Raw genomic sequence first — 16,860 nt, forward strand, 5'->3', positions numbered from 1 at the left:
TGTACCTGACATATGCTTCCTTCTTTTTCTTAACCAAACCCTCAATTTCTTTAGTCATCCAGCATTCCCTATACCTACCAGCCTTCCCTTAGGGCCGAGGCAGCTGTATGGCTTCCAAATCTTCAACGATGTAGACTTAGTTTCATAATTGCCTCAAAAGCTGTTCTGTCACAGACTGCCAAACAAATGCTCATGGACCTCATCATTCACCACTCTCCCAACTGGGACTGTGCAACCCTGGATTCTGGACACTACACTCTAGCACCTATTTACAGACAGCTACCTTCACCAAGCTGATACCACTCCTGTAGGATCTCCACAGCTCTGAGCTTGCTCAGCCACACAATGCTCAAGGACATACTTTACTCTCACTCACAGCTGCACTGAACTATTAATGGCTTTTTTTCAAGCCCCCATCTTTCGCAGGGATTTTCTCCTGTGCCCCCATCTCACCGTTAGGTTTTTTTTCTAATTCTCCGAATATCTCCTGAGTCCTGATAGCTTGAAGCCTGCTATAGCAAATACCTTCTCAGGATTAATGTTTTTTCCTGACTGACGGGTAGCCCAAAGGTGACAACTTACACATTGGACTGCCTCCATTCACCTAATTGAATGGACTGCTCAGCAACTCTTGCTCGGATTGAGCAAACCTGCTGTAAACCATGCAATAAGTCCCAACCTTGTTCAAAAGCAGTAGCAATGCTCAAAAATCAGAAAGGTGTTGTTGGAGGAGGCTGAAAATATAAGAATTGATAAGAGACTTTACAATGAATTGCTGTGCAAACTAAAATCATCTGGGTTGGTTAAGAGCTAAAGGAGCTGAAAATGTGTTGCTGGAACAGCGTAGCAGGTCAGGCAGCATCCAAGGAACAGGAGAATCGACGTTTCGGGCATATCACCAAGCTGATACCACTCCTGTAGGATCTCCACAGCTCTGAGCTTGCTCAGCCACACTATGCTCAAGGACATACTTTACTCTCACTCACAGCTGCACTGAACTATTAATGGCTTTTTTTCAAGCCCCCACCTTTCGCAGGGACCAACCAACCCAATCACCCCGTGGCTCAACACTTCAACTCCCCCTCCCACTCCACCAAGGACATGCAGGTCCTTGGACTCCTCCATTGCCAGACCATAGCAACATGACCAGTTCAACACCTAACACTTCCAAGGGCAGGCAATGGCCAAGTAGCATTATCACTGGACCTGAATTCGAATCCTGCCATGGCAGATGGTGGAATTTAAATTCAATAAAAGCATGGAATTCAGAGTCTAATGATGGCCATGAATCCACTGTCCGTTTGGTTCACTAGTGCCCTTTAAGGAATATCTTTACCTGGTCTGGCCTACATGTGACTCCAGACACACAGCGACATGGTTGACTCCTAATTGCCCAAATGAGATGGGCAATAAATGCTTGCCTAGCCAATGATGCCCTCATCCCATGAATAAATTTTAAAAACGCTAAATTGTAAAATCGCGACAGTGCAAATAGAGGTCAATCTTCCACAGAGTCTGTACTGATTCTCCAAAGAGCATTCCAGGCCATCACCACCCCTATTTGAACTGCTCAAGATAATTAAAGAAGTTGAAAAGGATAGATAAAGAGAAACTATTTCCTCTGTTCGAGAGAGTGATCTCAGGAAGCCCTTCCTTCATGAAGGGTCATGGAAATCTAGAGCTTTTTCCCTCCCCCAAGCCTTTCTCCCCCTGCTGATGAGTGATTTGCTAATGTGTGTTAGGTAAGGATATTAAGAGAGTTAAGGAACCAAAAGTATGGAGAGATAGAGTTAAAATACAGCTCAGACATGATCTGTACCAACAGCAAAATAGCTTTCAGAGCCTCAATAGTCTATTCCTGTGACTAGGTCACTCCCAACACTTTCAGGTCCAGCCATTGCTCCAAGCACCCGAGATAAAACAAATGTGAAAGAACATTTGAGAAGTTAAAATTTTAAAAAGTTAATCGTAAAGGGTGGATTGAAACAAAATGAACCTTAAGGTCTTTTTTTGTATTTTAAACTTGGTTGGTCTAACTCATGAGTTCCATTTCCTTAGAATCCCTACAGTGTGGAAACAGGCCCTTCGAAGAGTTTCCCACCCAAACCCATTCCCCTATATTTACCCCTGGCTAATGCACCTAGCCTACACATTCCTGAACACTACGGGCAATTTTAGCATGGCCAATTCACCTGACCTGCACATTTTTGGACTGTGGGAAGAAACCAGTGCACCTGGAGGAAACGCAGACAGACACTGGGAGAATGTGCAAACTCCACACAGATAGTCGCCCAAGGCTGGAATCAAATCCAGGATTTCTGCTCCTAAACAAATATTTGGCAAGACCAAGATGGGTGCAAAAGCTGAAACTACTGCTCTCTGAAATTATATCTACTTTGGAGAGGACGTAGCCAGTATTCAGCTTTAGGTAAAAACAATGACTGCAGCTGCTGGAAACCAGATTCTGGATTAGTGGTGCTGGAAGAGCACAGCAGTTCAGGCAGCATCTGAAGAGCAGTAAAATTGACATTTCAGGCAAAAGCCTGATTTTCTGATGAAGGGCTTTTGCCCGAAACGTCGATTTTACTGCTCCTCGGATGCTGCCTGAACTGCTGTGCTCTTCCAGCACCACTAATCCAGAATCTAGTATTCAGTTTTAGCCTAACCACAGTTCTGGCAATATCAAGTACTCCCCATTATTTTACTGACAACACACAGTTCTCCAAGAGTTAGTGTTTGCACCATGCAACACCATCTCTACTCATTGCGGCTGTTTTCATTTTGATGTTATCACTGTAGCAGCCTGCTCCCCTTTCACACCAGTGTCCATTATGCAATAACTAATTTGTGTAAAAATTACTAAATTGCCTCACAGTTATCAACTGATAAAGCATGAGGTAACTGGAAGAGGAGAAAGGACCAATCTCATTTACATCAAGTCTTTGTAGGCAGATGATGTTTAGCAGTGCTTATCTGTCACATCAATATTAGAATATAAAACTTCAAAATACTAGTTTTATTTAGTTTGCATTCTACAAATGCCAGGTGGAAATTGTTATAAAAGGATTCCAAATGGCTTGAAAAAAGAATTAAAGCCAAAACAGTGATGTTTGCTACACCATATGATGAGGTGGCCCCACGAATCTATGGTTCGTATTTGTACTGTGGCTTGTGACAACACCACTCCAACAATTGCACACACCATTATTGACTACTTAAGTTAATACTGTGCTGAAAAGGATTTTCACTGCAGCAGACCTTTCGTATACATTAGAATCAACTTGTAAGAGCAGGGACACCGCAGGAGCTTACACGGTAGGTCATTTTGCTGTTATTTCAGGGAATAAGCCTGTCTGACAGGGTCTCATTATTCTGATACCGTACAAGGACCAAACCCAAATTACTCACTGTTCTTTCCATTCAATTATTGCAAATCATTTTTATTGCTTTATGTTTATGTTCACAGCAGATTGCAATCAATTGTCTGTCCTGTCAAACTTTGTAAGCACTGCAGTTTTATTGCAAATCTACCAGTCTTGATCTTTTTCAGCTTTGCCGTTCATTATAAAAATGTATTAGCTTCAGACTTGCGAGATCTGTGACTTGTATCATTCCTTGCTCAAGTAGTACTTTAGCAAGTAGGTCATCTATTACTTTGACCTCACTGTCGGGCAGGTTTCCGTTTTGTATTTAATGCCTCCTTCATTGACAACACCAGGCTTGCTCACTGAACGGAAAGACAATGTGCACTAAAAACAGATTTTGGTACAGCCATTGCAAGGCCGCAAGCGTGTATCCAGCAACTGAGGCGATCATATGCATTTTGCGTTATGCAGTAACACGAATTAAAGTTGGAAACCACTTTTCCTTAAACAAAGAACGGTGGAGAAACCTAGCAAATCTAGCAGTATCTGTGGAGAGAGAAACACATAGATAATGATTGGAGACCAATATGACTCTTCAAATGGTGTAGTCATACCAGACTCAAAGTGTTAACTTAGCTTCTTTGTCCAGAAATAATACCAGACCTGTTACGTTTTGCCAGCACTGTGTGCTTGTTTCAGATTTCCCAGCATCTGCAGCATTTTGCCTTGAACTGGTTTCTCTTGTCCAGTTTCAAGGCTGAAACCTGAAAATGAACTGGCCATAGGAGAAGAGATACTTGAACTGTAGGTTAGTTGTCCTATGTACTAATTGACATTAAAAAAATTCAAATAGTAAGGGGGGACTTGAACTGTGCAAGAACACTTCTTGTCGAGAGATGTTAATAAGGCAATGCAGTCATCTGCCATGGTGAGATTTGAACTTGTATCCCCAGAACATCACCTGTGCCTCTGTTAAATAGCAGAGTGATACCACAAGGCCATTGCTTCACCATCATGGCTAATAGAAGACTGTGTTATCTATATGAAGAACCCAAATTAAGTCATATGTATGGAGTGAGAAACTTCTAAGCAAAACCCAGTCATAATATAGCTAAATGAGCAATGGTGGACCACTATTTTGAGGTTTAAACCCTCCACTTCTTCTAAAATGATAGCACTCCATAAATCTAAAGCTTATATCCAAGATATGACACATATAAAGTTATTCAGAATTCACACATACTCATTTTATATAGACATGTGTCATGTGTGCAAAATCACAGGAAAGCCCAATGTTTTTATTTATTAGCCATTCTGATTCTGTGAAGATCATTTTGCTACTTGTTAGAACACAATCAAACTTTCTGCTAAAGTTTCATGGTCATATAACTTTGCACCAAGTGCTACTGACAGAGTGAGGAAAGAGGTGGGTCAAGGTCAGAGGTGTGCAGGTGGTCTGGGGAGGCTTCGATAGTAAGGGGCTCTGTTCAATAGTTTGTCATGAGTTACACTGCGTCACAAATCATCCAATGTTTGTCGAGTAATTAGATTAGATTACTTACAGTGTGGAAACAGGCCCTTCGGCCCAACAAGTCCACATCGACCCTCCGAAGAGCAACGCACCCAGACCCATTCCCCTTCATTTATCCCTTCACCTAACACTACGGGCAATTTAGCATGGCCAATTTACCTGACCTGCACATTTTCTTTTGGACTGTGGGAGGAAACCGGAGCATCCGGAGGAAACCCTCACAGACACGGGGAGAATGTGCAAACTCTACACAGACAGATGCCTGAGGTGGGAATTGAACCCGGGTCTCTGGCGCAGTGAGGCAGTAGTGCTAACCACTGTGCCACCATGAAATTGCTTACTGTACTTCATCTGAACCCTCCCAAATGTCCACTTGGAATGGAGGCGTTCTGAGGGTCCAAGGTACAGAGGAATTGCCCAAATGGAAAATTTAATCTCCCAGACAATTTCTTTAGAGAGTGTGCTACAATGGGGATTCCACAGGGTAGCCATGCGTAACTCCCATCCATGTTGAAATAATGACCATCAGGGCCTTTTCCTCTCCACCATAAAGGAAATGCCGATCACTTTATGAATGTCAGCAAGAGAACGACAACAAGGGAAACTGTTCAAAATTCAGCTGATGCTCAACACAGGATATTAGAGGGTAGGACATATGGCAATAAACTGAAACCTCAAAGTGGAGAGACAGCATGTCGTTTAAATGAATAATTCAGCTAAAGGCTACGGAGAGTTCAGGTTCAGTAGCAGCACACACTGGGTACTCCCACCTCTGAGCACCCAACCAAGTTAGAAAGAACGTTGTGCACCATCTGGACATGGTCTTTATCCTCAGCACAGCAGCTTAACATTCTTGCAAGTTTGCAGCATATGTCATCGGCAGCTGGGCTCTCAGAGGGCGTGGAGGGGGGCGAATTCTCATGAAATATGACCACAGCAGCCAAATGGAGACTGCCCTCTCTCACTCTCTCGGCTAAACAAAAGCGAGAGGAAGACTTGCATTTCCACTGGGACTTGAACAATTAGAACATCTTAAAGCACTTTGAAGTCTGTTTAAGTCAATTTTTCTGAAGAGTGTTGGATAATTCAGGAAAGACTAGCGACGTTTGCAGATCTAGTTCCCACAAACGACAATACGACCTTTGTCAGTGTACCCGGTCCCAGAATATCAGCCTAGGTTTTGTGCTCAGTCCCCAAGGGTGGGACTCAAGCCTGTTGACTCAGGGATGACCAGTGAGCCACAGCAAACAATGGAGCTGCTAATAGGCTTATATCCAGGGTCTCGTGATGCAGCCTGGGTTCAGCGTATAAGGGCCACTGAGGTGTTGTCATAAAGTCCAAACAGGTTGTTTAATAACAAAGAACAAAAGAGTATCCTGTTCTGTAACATATTCCGCACTCAAAACCAGATGTTTTCAGAGCAAAGACAGTGAGAACCACCTTAAGCCAGCCAGCCCAGACCTAATTGGTCATGGTCAGGTGCCTATGACCAAGCTGTGCTATCAAGTGAGACTCATGGTTCACCATAGCTTGCAGTGGCTTTTCTCTCTCAATCTTTCGGTCTCAGGCACCCTTCTTGTGAAATCATGTGGTAGGAGATGTGAAAGCATTTAGCAATACTGAGACCCACCAACTGCATCTGTTGGCACCAGTTTTCTAAGTCCATCCACTGCTCCAAGCCAGGAATTGGCCCTCACTGTGGTGCTGTCTGTCTGTCGGGTCCAGAGCACATCAGTGTTGGACCGGTTAGGTCACATCCCTGAGAGAGAGAGAGATGAGCAATCACCTCCTTGATTACAAATAGTTTAAGATGTCAAGGCATACTACAGTCAAGGTACGTAGCAATGCAATTTAATGCAAACAACACTGCGGCCTAACACAGTGTGCATAGATTGTGCTACAGCCTGGCCTACATATTATTCTACACTCGTGCCCAGCTTTTCTGTCGGAGTTCATAGTTCAGTGATGATATGTCTGTAGAGAAAAGTACAATCTATGTATCTGATTTTCCAGGGGGCGCACTGCCATTCAAGGCTAGGAAATGTACAATTGGCCGTTCACACGTCCAATCTTCCTCAACGCAGTGAGGGGCTGAGAAAAGCAGCATGAAGCATTACCCTTGAGCACATTCAATAAAGTATCAGTGCAACCTTTCAGTCGACATGGACTCTGAAACATGAAGGATTACTGATGCTGGAAAATGTCTAAAGGAAGATTCTTCAGTATTCCATTCAAGCATAAGGGACTTCACTGCACAACACTAACGATCTGACTTACTCTACTAACTTTAATAATCACTGGGAGAATGTAATGTTTCAGTACTTGTAAGTGGGATCACCAGAAAATATCAATCATACATTCAGATGGATAGCAAGAAATTTATTCACAACAGAGAAAGGAAGTAACTTGAGGTCATTGCTTGTTGCAATAAACAGAAGCTGCTTGCCATATTGCCAACAGAATGTTAAATAATTAAAAGTCATCCAAACACAGCTCATTCATCTCAGAGTAGGATTCAACGAGCTTCTTTCTGGACTCTAGGGCTCGATGACACATTCTCTGACAGGCTTCCTAGTCAATGCCACAATCCTCACTCTCAGCATGAGCTTTCAGTCTTCCATTTTATCTCCATCCAGGACACCGTCTCCTCCCGCCCACCTCTTGATGTCTTGTGAGCAAGTTGCAGGCTCCACCCAGTGTAAGATAGAACACAGAACAGTACAGCACAGGAACGGGGCCTTCCTGTTTACCTCCACCATCACTCCAGCGGTGCATTCCAGACTCCTCCCACATATGTAAAAGAAAACTTGTCCCTCACATCTCCTTTGAACTTTTACCCCTATCACCTTAAATACATGTCTATTATTAGTATTACTCTCACCTAGAATTAGATATTTCAACTCTGGGAAAAAGATTCCCGATCTATGCACCTAATAATTGTATAGATTTCTTTCAAGTCTCCCCTCAGTCTCCACTGCTCCACAGAAAACAAGCAGACATTTTTCAGTCTCTACCTTGTAATGCATACCCTCTAATCCAGGCCGCATCCTGGTAAACCTCTTCTGCACCCTCTCCAAAGCCGCCACATCCTTCCTGTAATGCAGCAACCAGAAATTAAAGCAATGCTCCAAAGCGTGGCCTAACCAAAGTCTTAGAAAGAAGAGTTGTTTCTTTTTCCCCACCTCATTGCCACCACTCCGCGCCCCCCCCACCACCACCCATAGCAGAGTGCCATATAGCGACATATCCATCCTCTCCTCCTTAACTGTTCACTTCTTCCCACCATGAAACTACTCAGCCTTTGCAGTAAAAAGCATCACAAGCCAGAGAGGCTGGCAAATTCCTGCTAACCACAATGCACACAAGTGTGTGGACAGCAAGCTAAGAGCTGCAAGTTTCAGCTTGTGCAGAGGCGCAAGATGGCTGTGGCTCTCTGTGAGCAAAGTGACTTGGCAGAAGCATACAAATCATAGCTGCCCCTAAACTCCAATGCAAAGTGTAAGTAAAATGAGAAGGAGAGAATTGGAAGTGGCATAAAGGGGAGTTGGGCTAATATTGTTTGGAAATGAGAGAGTCACTGTTCAACAATGAGATTTTGAAGCTGCCATTCAAAGCTTAAGGGGAAAAATCAAAGCATTTTCTTGACGTGGAGATCCTGATCTTTCCATTCACATCCTATTTTACCAACTTCTTCACCACAGAAAGGAGGTGGAATTTCTACACACACTGCCCCAAATTCCCCTGTAAGGTTACATTTTCTTGGCTTTTTCTTTTCAGTGCTGCAGTCAAGGAAACAGTATTGCCTTTCACTCAGAAATGCATCTTATACGCAGGCAAATTATTCTGTTGGATGTTCACATCACGGGGACTTTTATGGGGAACAACATGTTCTAAAATTGTACCCTAACAGTTGTTGGAAGTAAAACAATTATTGACTACCTTTTAGCTACTGTACTGCAGGATACCAGTGTAACCTCCTGTTCAGAGTTTCTTTTTTGTTAACAGTTTAATAAACCAGGATGCTTGCATCCATTCATGTGAAGTCTTATTTTAGCAATGGCTAGTGCATGGGGTCATATTTAAGTGCACCAGCATACAAAGCAACACAATCAGCAACTGAAGACCTATATTAACTCTAGCTGTCACATCTAATTAGATGCAATATCGAGCCAAGAGGAAAGGCAACAACTGCCTTTAAAACTAGGCAGCACTTAATTAGATCCACTGCGGAAAGCAATAGTGCTGTTTCCTCTATTGTTAAGCCTTAGTTTCCACACTTTAATTGGATCATCACAAGCCACCTCTCCCCTCTCCCAGCCAGCTTACCTGAAAATAAACCTCTTCCAACAAAGCAGTACTTCCTCAAAGCTGCACTGGAGTGTGAGCTCAAATTTTCTAAGAAGTTTACCACAACCCTGACACTCCAAAGACAAGAATGCGACTAACGGACCCCCTTGGTGTGATGGAATAACTGGCCTTCTACACTATGATTCAACAATTCTGTGATTTTTACGAAGACGACACACAAACATACCATGAGCAACAAACAGAAAATAAGACAGAGAGAAAAAAAACTGACCTCTAGGAAGAGGCTGAATAGACTGGGGCTATTTTCCCTGGAGGGTCAGAGACTGAAGTGTGACCTTATAGAAGTGTGAGAGGCATGGATAAGATAAATAGATATGGGAGTCGGGGAGTCCAGAACTAGGGGGCATAAGTTTAGGGTGAGAGGGGAAAGATATAAAAAAGACCTAAGGGGCAATGTTTTCACACAGAGGGTGGTGCGTGTGTGGAATGAGCTGCCAGAGGAAGTGATAGAGGCTGGTACAATTGCAAAATTTAAAAAAGTTATCTGGATGGGTATATGAATTGTAAGGGTTTAGAGGGTTATGCTGGCAACTGCTGGAAAATAGGACCAGATGAGGTTGGGATATCTGGTGTCGGTGTGGATGAGTTGGACTGAAGAGTCTGTTTCATGCTGTATGTCGCTATGACTCTAAATGAAACAAATCAGTTGCCATTTCACATGCAGTTATCATCACAGCCCTTCCCTGCAATCTCACAGGACAAACTGAATGAGCGAAACCATAAAACATCACATCATTTTTGCGTGATATCATGACAACACATACTCAGCTCACATCTTACATTCACACTTATTAGCCTTCCCTGTTAACATCCAGCTTCCTCATCACTCTAGTGTTTGGAGCCATGAGCTGTCTGAATGAGATACGCTGAAGCACAGGCAATCGTACCGATCGAAAGTTCAGCTTAATTAGATTTTCTGGAAGAATAGCTCAATATGCCTGGCTGTGTTACATTATAACATTACTTAAGATACATTTTTATTTCCTTGCGTTAACATTTAATGCCACTAATCTGGAAACAGTCCTCACCCTATTCTTTTTTGTTTAAAATGAAGTTAAAATCACCCAAACTAAATTAAAGGTCACTTGGTAATTCAGCTATTAGCTCTCCCTATGCTAGCCATAATGGAGGAGGTTGAACCACCTTTGCTTTGATTGCTGCACACTGTCACTCTCCATAGACTTCCTCATTAATGATGTCACAGGTGGCTCAGCAACACTCCCAGCAAACCACAGCAGCTTCCTCGGGAACATGAGCTTTCTGCATATGCAGTGCACGCTCACACAAAAAAAAATTCACACTCGGGATTAAAGAGGGCTCATTTGCTTCTTGGATTATGTACAAAGAGAAAAAAAAGCGCCACTAGCTTGGGAAAATGCTTTTTTTTATTTGAAAACCAATCAGCGACTACTCCATATGGTGTTGCTGCAGCTAAGTGCAGTGAAAGCTGGATGGGATGGAAATCCCTTCTGTCCATTGGTTTTGCAAGTCTTGATTGAAACATGCTGAAGCAAGTCTAAATTCAGTCCCTGTTTCAGAGCAACCAAAATTAGCTTGGAGATGAAAGTGAAACTAAACATTGTACTGATGTAATAGGGATCTTCCTTACCGTTATGCTTAGTACTCCAGTAGTGCACGCTCTATATAATAATTGATCGGAGTTTGATCCGGAGACAGCATCCTTCACATTGTAAAGAAAACACTTAAAAGTACTGCATAGAAGGATATTAGGTTTAAAAAAAATCACAATGGATTAAAGGGCAAGCTCTCGTAATGCGAATACTCACCATTCACCTGATTGAATGCAGTGAGAACAATGCACAAGAAACTGGTCACCATCCACAATAGAGCAATTCACTTGATCAGTACTTAGTCACTCAATTCAGTATCAACCCTGTTGCACTGCAGTAACTTGCCAAGTCCTTCTGAAAGAAAATTGCGATCCTCAACCTGAACATGAATGCAATAAAAAGTCATGGGCACACCATCACCTCCAGATGCATATGAATATATAAGAAGTGTAATGGACAGGAAAAGACTAAATGGTTCATTCATGCTCGAGATTCCATTAGCTCAACAAACTAAGTGGTACCCAGCTACACTTGGACAGATATCACATTCCCTATAGAATCATGCAGTGTAGAAGATTCCCTTTGGCCCATCGAGTCCATATTGTGCCTGGGTCCATATTCAGGAATTTCTTCCTTACACAAGTGCCACAAAAACGCATTGATCTCAGAGAAGGCACACCACTATCCTCCCAGTTCACATTGGGAAATACCTTTGATGTGACCTTGTCAGCATTGTGTATAAATTAAGATTATAGGAAAAGAAATGGAAGCAGAGGGTCATCATCAAATGATAGGGATCGCGTTTGGGCCTGTAGAATTGTGGATATTTGTATCAGGACCATCATACTCCTAAATGGGTCTATTTGAACAGTTTCAGATCAGTCTGAACTTTGAAGATACTACAAGAATTTATACAAAAAGCATAGCAATGGTTTATGAATAAATGGAGAAGTTGGGAAAATGGCCTTCAAATGTTGATGCGCGGGATATAGGAAACTTCAGAAATGCCTACACCAGGAATGAGTACCCTTTATAGTTAATGGATCAAGAAAATTGTTGCCTTCAGGCTTGCTACCATTCGGAAACACTTTGTCAATAGCTAGAGGCACCTATAGAGGAAAAGGAAGAAAAAGGCTTAGATACTACTGTTAGCTCTATTAGTTTCAAAGTGTATTTTGAAGCAGAGTTTCAGGTACTAAGGCACTATCTGGTGCAACATTCTGACCAAGCTGTAGATGTTTTAAATCATCCTTCATAGTCAGTCCCCATATTTCCATACAAACTCTAGAAGTTCAAATATAAAATCTGCCATTTAAAAATCCATTGTAACAGTCTCGATAATGAGAAGTAAAGCATTTGACAGAATAATAAAACTAAAGACAGAAACATCACCAAAACTTGCTTCTAAAGATTTCCAAGAAAATAGCTGCAGAGATACTGGGAGCATTGGTCAAAATATTGCAGAATTCACAGGATTCCATGTCAGTTTCAGAAGATTGAAAAACCACTAACATATTGCCCTTGTTCAAGAAGGGAAGGAGTTGGAATGCAGTGGACTACAGGCCAGTTAGCCTAACATTTGTTGTTGAGAAATTGTTAAAGTCGATTAAAGAAAAATGGCAGGATATTTAGAAAGGTTTAATGCAATCAGAGTCAACATGGTTTTACAAAAAGGCAATCATGTTTAATGAATTTGCTAGAGTTCTTTAAGGCTACCATAAATAGAGTTGGTCAAGGCAAACTGGTAAATGTTGCACATTCGGACTTTCAAAAGGCATTCAATAAGGTGCTATGTAAGTGGTAAACATACAAAATAGAGGTCACAGTATTGAATACAATGCATTACTATCAATTAAGGATTGGTTAACACACAAGACAGAGCCAGGATTAACAAATTTATTCAGGTTGGAAAGATGCAACTGATGGAGTCCCACAATGGTCAGTCTTAGGATGGGTCAATTATTTACAATCCACATTAAAGATTTGGCAGAGGGTAGATAGGTTAAGTGAATGAGCAAAAGCGTAGTATGTGGAGGTTAAAATAAGGATGTATGAGGTCATGAACGTTGGTAGGAAGAATAAAAAAATCAGACCATTATTTAAACAGTTAAAGACTCCAGAAAAGTGCAACAGCAAGGGATCTGGGTGATCCTGTGCCTGAAACACAAAATATCAGTATGCAGGTGCAACAAATAGTTAAGGTGGCAAATGGAATTTTGGTTTTTATTGCTAGGTTGGAGTTTAAAATAGGGAAGTCTTGTTACACCTGTAAAGGGGGTCGGTGAGTGTTTACCAGAAGATGGGCACCACTGAACTGCTTCCCCAACTTTCCCTCCATCCACATCCCCCCCCGGCCAACAACATGAAGCACTGATCACACCAATATCAGGAAAGTTGCACTAAAATATAGTACCTTATTTAGAAGAAGCTGCAGGTTACTTGGTTTACATCTGCACTTGATTACTGAGCCTAGATTTTCCTGCCTTTTGCTGAAGGATATTGAGGCTTTTAAACTGGTGCGGGGGTGTGACCAGGTTGATAACAAATCTTAGAACTCTGTTAATAGGATAAATCCTAAGAGTTGGGGGTGTCTCATGTTTAAAACTAGAGCTTATATCAAAAGATACTCAAATAGTCAGGTGGATTATTTAAAATAATTCAGTATAATTGGACTAAGTACTAGATTAGAACCAGAGAAGTGCACCACAGTTCTCTGTAGTGAACTGATGAGACTGGATGGTCTAAGGAATAATCAGCACCTTGGCTACCACAGTCTCAAACAACAGTTTGATAGCCAGCGTATGTCACACCATGTTCCCCACTTGCAGGGAGTGGCGTGCTTAGCTTGCATTATTGACTCCTCCTCACATCTTTACATATTCCAAAGGCAAAGGCAGAGAATAAAAGCAATTTGGGCCTTTCCCCAACTTGTGTCACTTTCCAGACATGGAGTTCATCCCATCCACTTCATCTACAATAATACTTCTTGAACCCCAGAGATATTGAAACAAACCTCATGATGTCCCATGGGTTTATTATAGAAGCATGTGGAAAATGATTAAGTTTTTCCATCTGCCTAAATGAAGAAACAATTGTGATCAGCTCAGCCTATATTGATCCACTTAACTTTCAATACCACTCCTCACCAGATCATTATCCAATTGTATATAGCAGTTAAATCAATGCAACATTAACTGCCTGCATTGCAAATATATTCCATATATCCAGTCATCCATTGTCAAAACCAATCTTTGAATCACTTGAAGTACTTAATTTTCAATTTCTGTCCTCTACTCTAGCTGTGTGTAGCCACTCAATGTACAATTCCTCTCAGGATCTTTCTTTGATTTCAGCTCAAATCCCCAAGGCTGTTTTTATATCTAGCTACTGCTTAAAACCTTCCAGATATATTAAATATCCCTTTGAAGTCAAAAGCACACAATGGGCTAAGTTTTCAGCTTAATGAGCGGCCGACATCAGTGATGGCTTGTCCTTTTTGAAAGCGGCCCATTTTACAGCAATATTGCCTTCCCTGTTGCTTCTGACTCCAGCATCCCTCCCTCCCTCAGCAATAGATCACACAGTGCCAGGGGTCTACCAACAAAACTGGAATGGAGTTGACACAAGTAAATTTGATAGGCCAAGCAGAGGAGCAGTGTTGAAACACTGCTGTCAGGAAACCTACCATGTATGTAAGCTTAGGCCCAAACCCCTGCAAGTTCAATTTTCTTTTTGATCCAAGTTATCAAATCCCCTGTGTCATTCTGAATTTCTTGTGATATTTAATCATTGAATTGGGCCTGATAAGACTTCCGAAACTTGAAGCAAACTGGGACATCCCCACACCAGCTCCAACAACTTTCTTTCCCCAGTCAGTTTTGTCTCACCAATGGGATGAAGTGCAGTTATTTCAGCAGTCTCCTCTTCAGAGTTCAATATGAACAGGGACTCAATAATGGTCTCTTACCTCTGAATCAGCAGGTTAGGAGTTCAAGTTACATGACAGAGACTTTGGCGTGTTATCTATGCTAACACTACAGTGGAGTGCTTAGAGTGCTGCATTATTGGAGGTGCTGTCACCGAGATGGCACTGTGGGCGTTCCGATACCCCAAGGACTGCAACAGTTCAAGAAGGTAATGCATCCAAGGCCATTAGGAATGGGTAATAAATAATGGCCTAGCCAGTGATACCCACATCCCATGTACGAATTTTAAAAAATCAAGGCACAGTTCAAAGAAAAGTAAGAGTCCTCCCCAGTGTACTCATCCATATTAATCCTTCAATCAACATCCCTGAAACAAATTATATCGTTATTTACCACATTATTCTTGCAATGTGCAAATTAGCTGCCAGTTTAGCAACAGTGATAGACTTCATTTACTGTGAAACATTTTAGGATTGGCCTGAGGCCACAGAAATACATTAAAGAAATGCAACTTTTCTTTCGAATGGCTTCTACTATAAATGGGAGGTTAATGAGACTGCCACAGCCTGACAGATTCTCCTTTTCAAACACTGTTGAAGCGCTCAGTTTTCCCTTTGCATTTAGTTCTCAATGATTCCTTCCAGTTCCCAACACTGTTACTTATCTTGGAACTGAACTCCATATCTATCACAGGAAGATCACTTTGCATGGTTTGCAGTAACTAAAGCTTACAGAAGTGCCATGGGAACTCCATTAAATCCAGTGAATGCTGAGATCCAAAGTGTTGGATTTTATTTAGCATTCAGTTCAGAGCAAGATCCCATCAAACACCATCACTTCTTGGATTTTCCCTCAGGGAGTAACAGGCTAAAATATCTGTACCCAAATATTTAAAATACATGGTACCAATCCTTTTATTATTACTAAGCAGCAACAGAACATAAAGTTGCCAGTACGTAAATGGTGCCCAGTATTTCAAAGGAGACTGGGGTAAGGTGAATGTAGACGTTTACAATACAAATCCATCCCAAAGCGAATGGAATTGCCCAAATTTAAATTCCAGTCTTTAAAAAAAATGTCTTTCTCATCTCTCTCAAACGAAGACAGCAAGTTTCCAATAAGCCCAAATTTCCCAAATTCAGCCCAAATCCCACCGGAATTAGTTCATATAGCTGATCTCAAGCAACCTACCAGAGCCTACCACTACTGATTCAACAGCAAATCAGGACTGGGCAACAAATGTCAACCCTACCCACTCTGCCCACAATCCCAGGATCAAAAAAGGTTTCAATTATGTGCCAATGCTTTGGGATTCTTGAACTATTTTGTAGTGCAAGGGCTCCTCAAGAAGCCAGCAGTGTCAATAAAGTTGAAGTGTCCATATTTCAGCTAGAATCTCATTGCAAAAATCAAAATCCTGAATCCTACACAATGGCATTATGGAAGCACTTCCACCTCAGACTACAGCAGATGAAGATCATTTCTGACTAGCGGTTTCTCATGGTTGACTGCAAAGTGCAATAAAGGTCAGCTTTATAGCAGGTCCTACATCTCAGGTGTCAGTGAAAGCAATAACTGGTGTCAGAAAGTGAAATATTCACACAAAAGCAACAGGTATGCTCCTTAAATCGACCTGGTCAGTAGCTTAAAAAGTGTAAAACAGGTGCAGATTCTTAACAGTTCGATGAATCCATAGCACTACTGATGTTAGAAAGCTCAACCCGGACAATGGGAGTTGAGAGTTAATGCTGATGTACCGAACTTAATTCACCAAAAAATAAATGAGAAGTAATGGAGGCATGACAGACCTTCATGTCAGCCATGTGAAATAGCCTAATAGGTTTTAAAATAAACAAACAAGGATTTCTTCAAAACCAATGGTGACTTCCTACCCAAAGTCTAATCAGTCAGCTTCAGCCTTAGAAGGAGCTGTTGCTGCAGTCAAAGCTGTGACCATAAGGTAAGAATTTTAAAGTTATATTTCATAATAGAGTCTAATCAACCATCCAGACAAAAGGTTAATGTGGATAAATAAGTATGCAATCACCTTCAAGGGGACAAATGATTGTCATATGAAATCCTTTGCAACCCTTTACAGA

General features: G+C 41.7%; 1 protein-coding gene across 4 annotated transcripts in view; it reads right to left on the reverse strand.

Moving 5' to 3' along the window:
- Positions 1 to 16,860, reverse strand: part of LOC122557945 (N-acetyl-beta-glucosaminyl-glycoprotein 4-beta-N-acetylgalactosaminyltransferase 1-like) — a 667,804-nt gene that overhangs the window by 577,353 nt on the left and 73,591 nt on the right. The window contains exon 1 of one of the 4 annotated variants that reach the window (XM_043706197.1): positions 6,527 to 6,643. The exons of the other annotated variants lie outside the window; for them this stretch is intronic. The gene's annotated coding sequence lies outside the window, so the exon portion shown is untranslated. Of the gene's footprint in view, positions 1 to 6,526; positions 6,644 to 16,860 lie in introns of those variants that run through there. 4 annotated transcript variants of the gene reach the window in all.

Source organism: Chiloscyllium plagiosum, chromosome 16 (genome assembly GCF_004010195.1).
Source record: "Chiloscyllium plagiosum isolate BGI_BamShark_2017 chromosome 16, ASM401019v2, whole genome shotgun sequence".
Lineage (NCBI taxonomy): Eukaryota > Metazoa > Chordata > Chondrichthyes > Orectolobiformes > Hemiscylliidae > Chiloscyllium > Chiloscyllium plagiosum.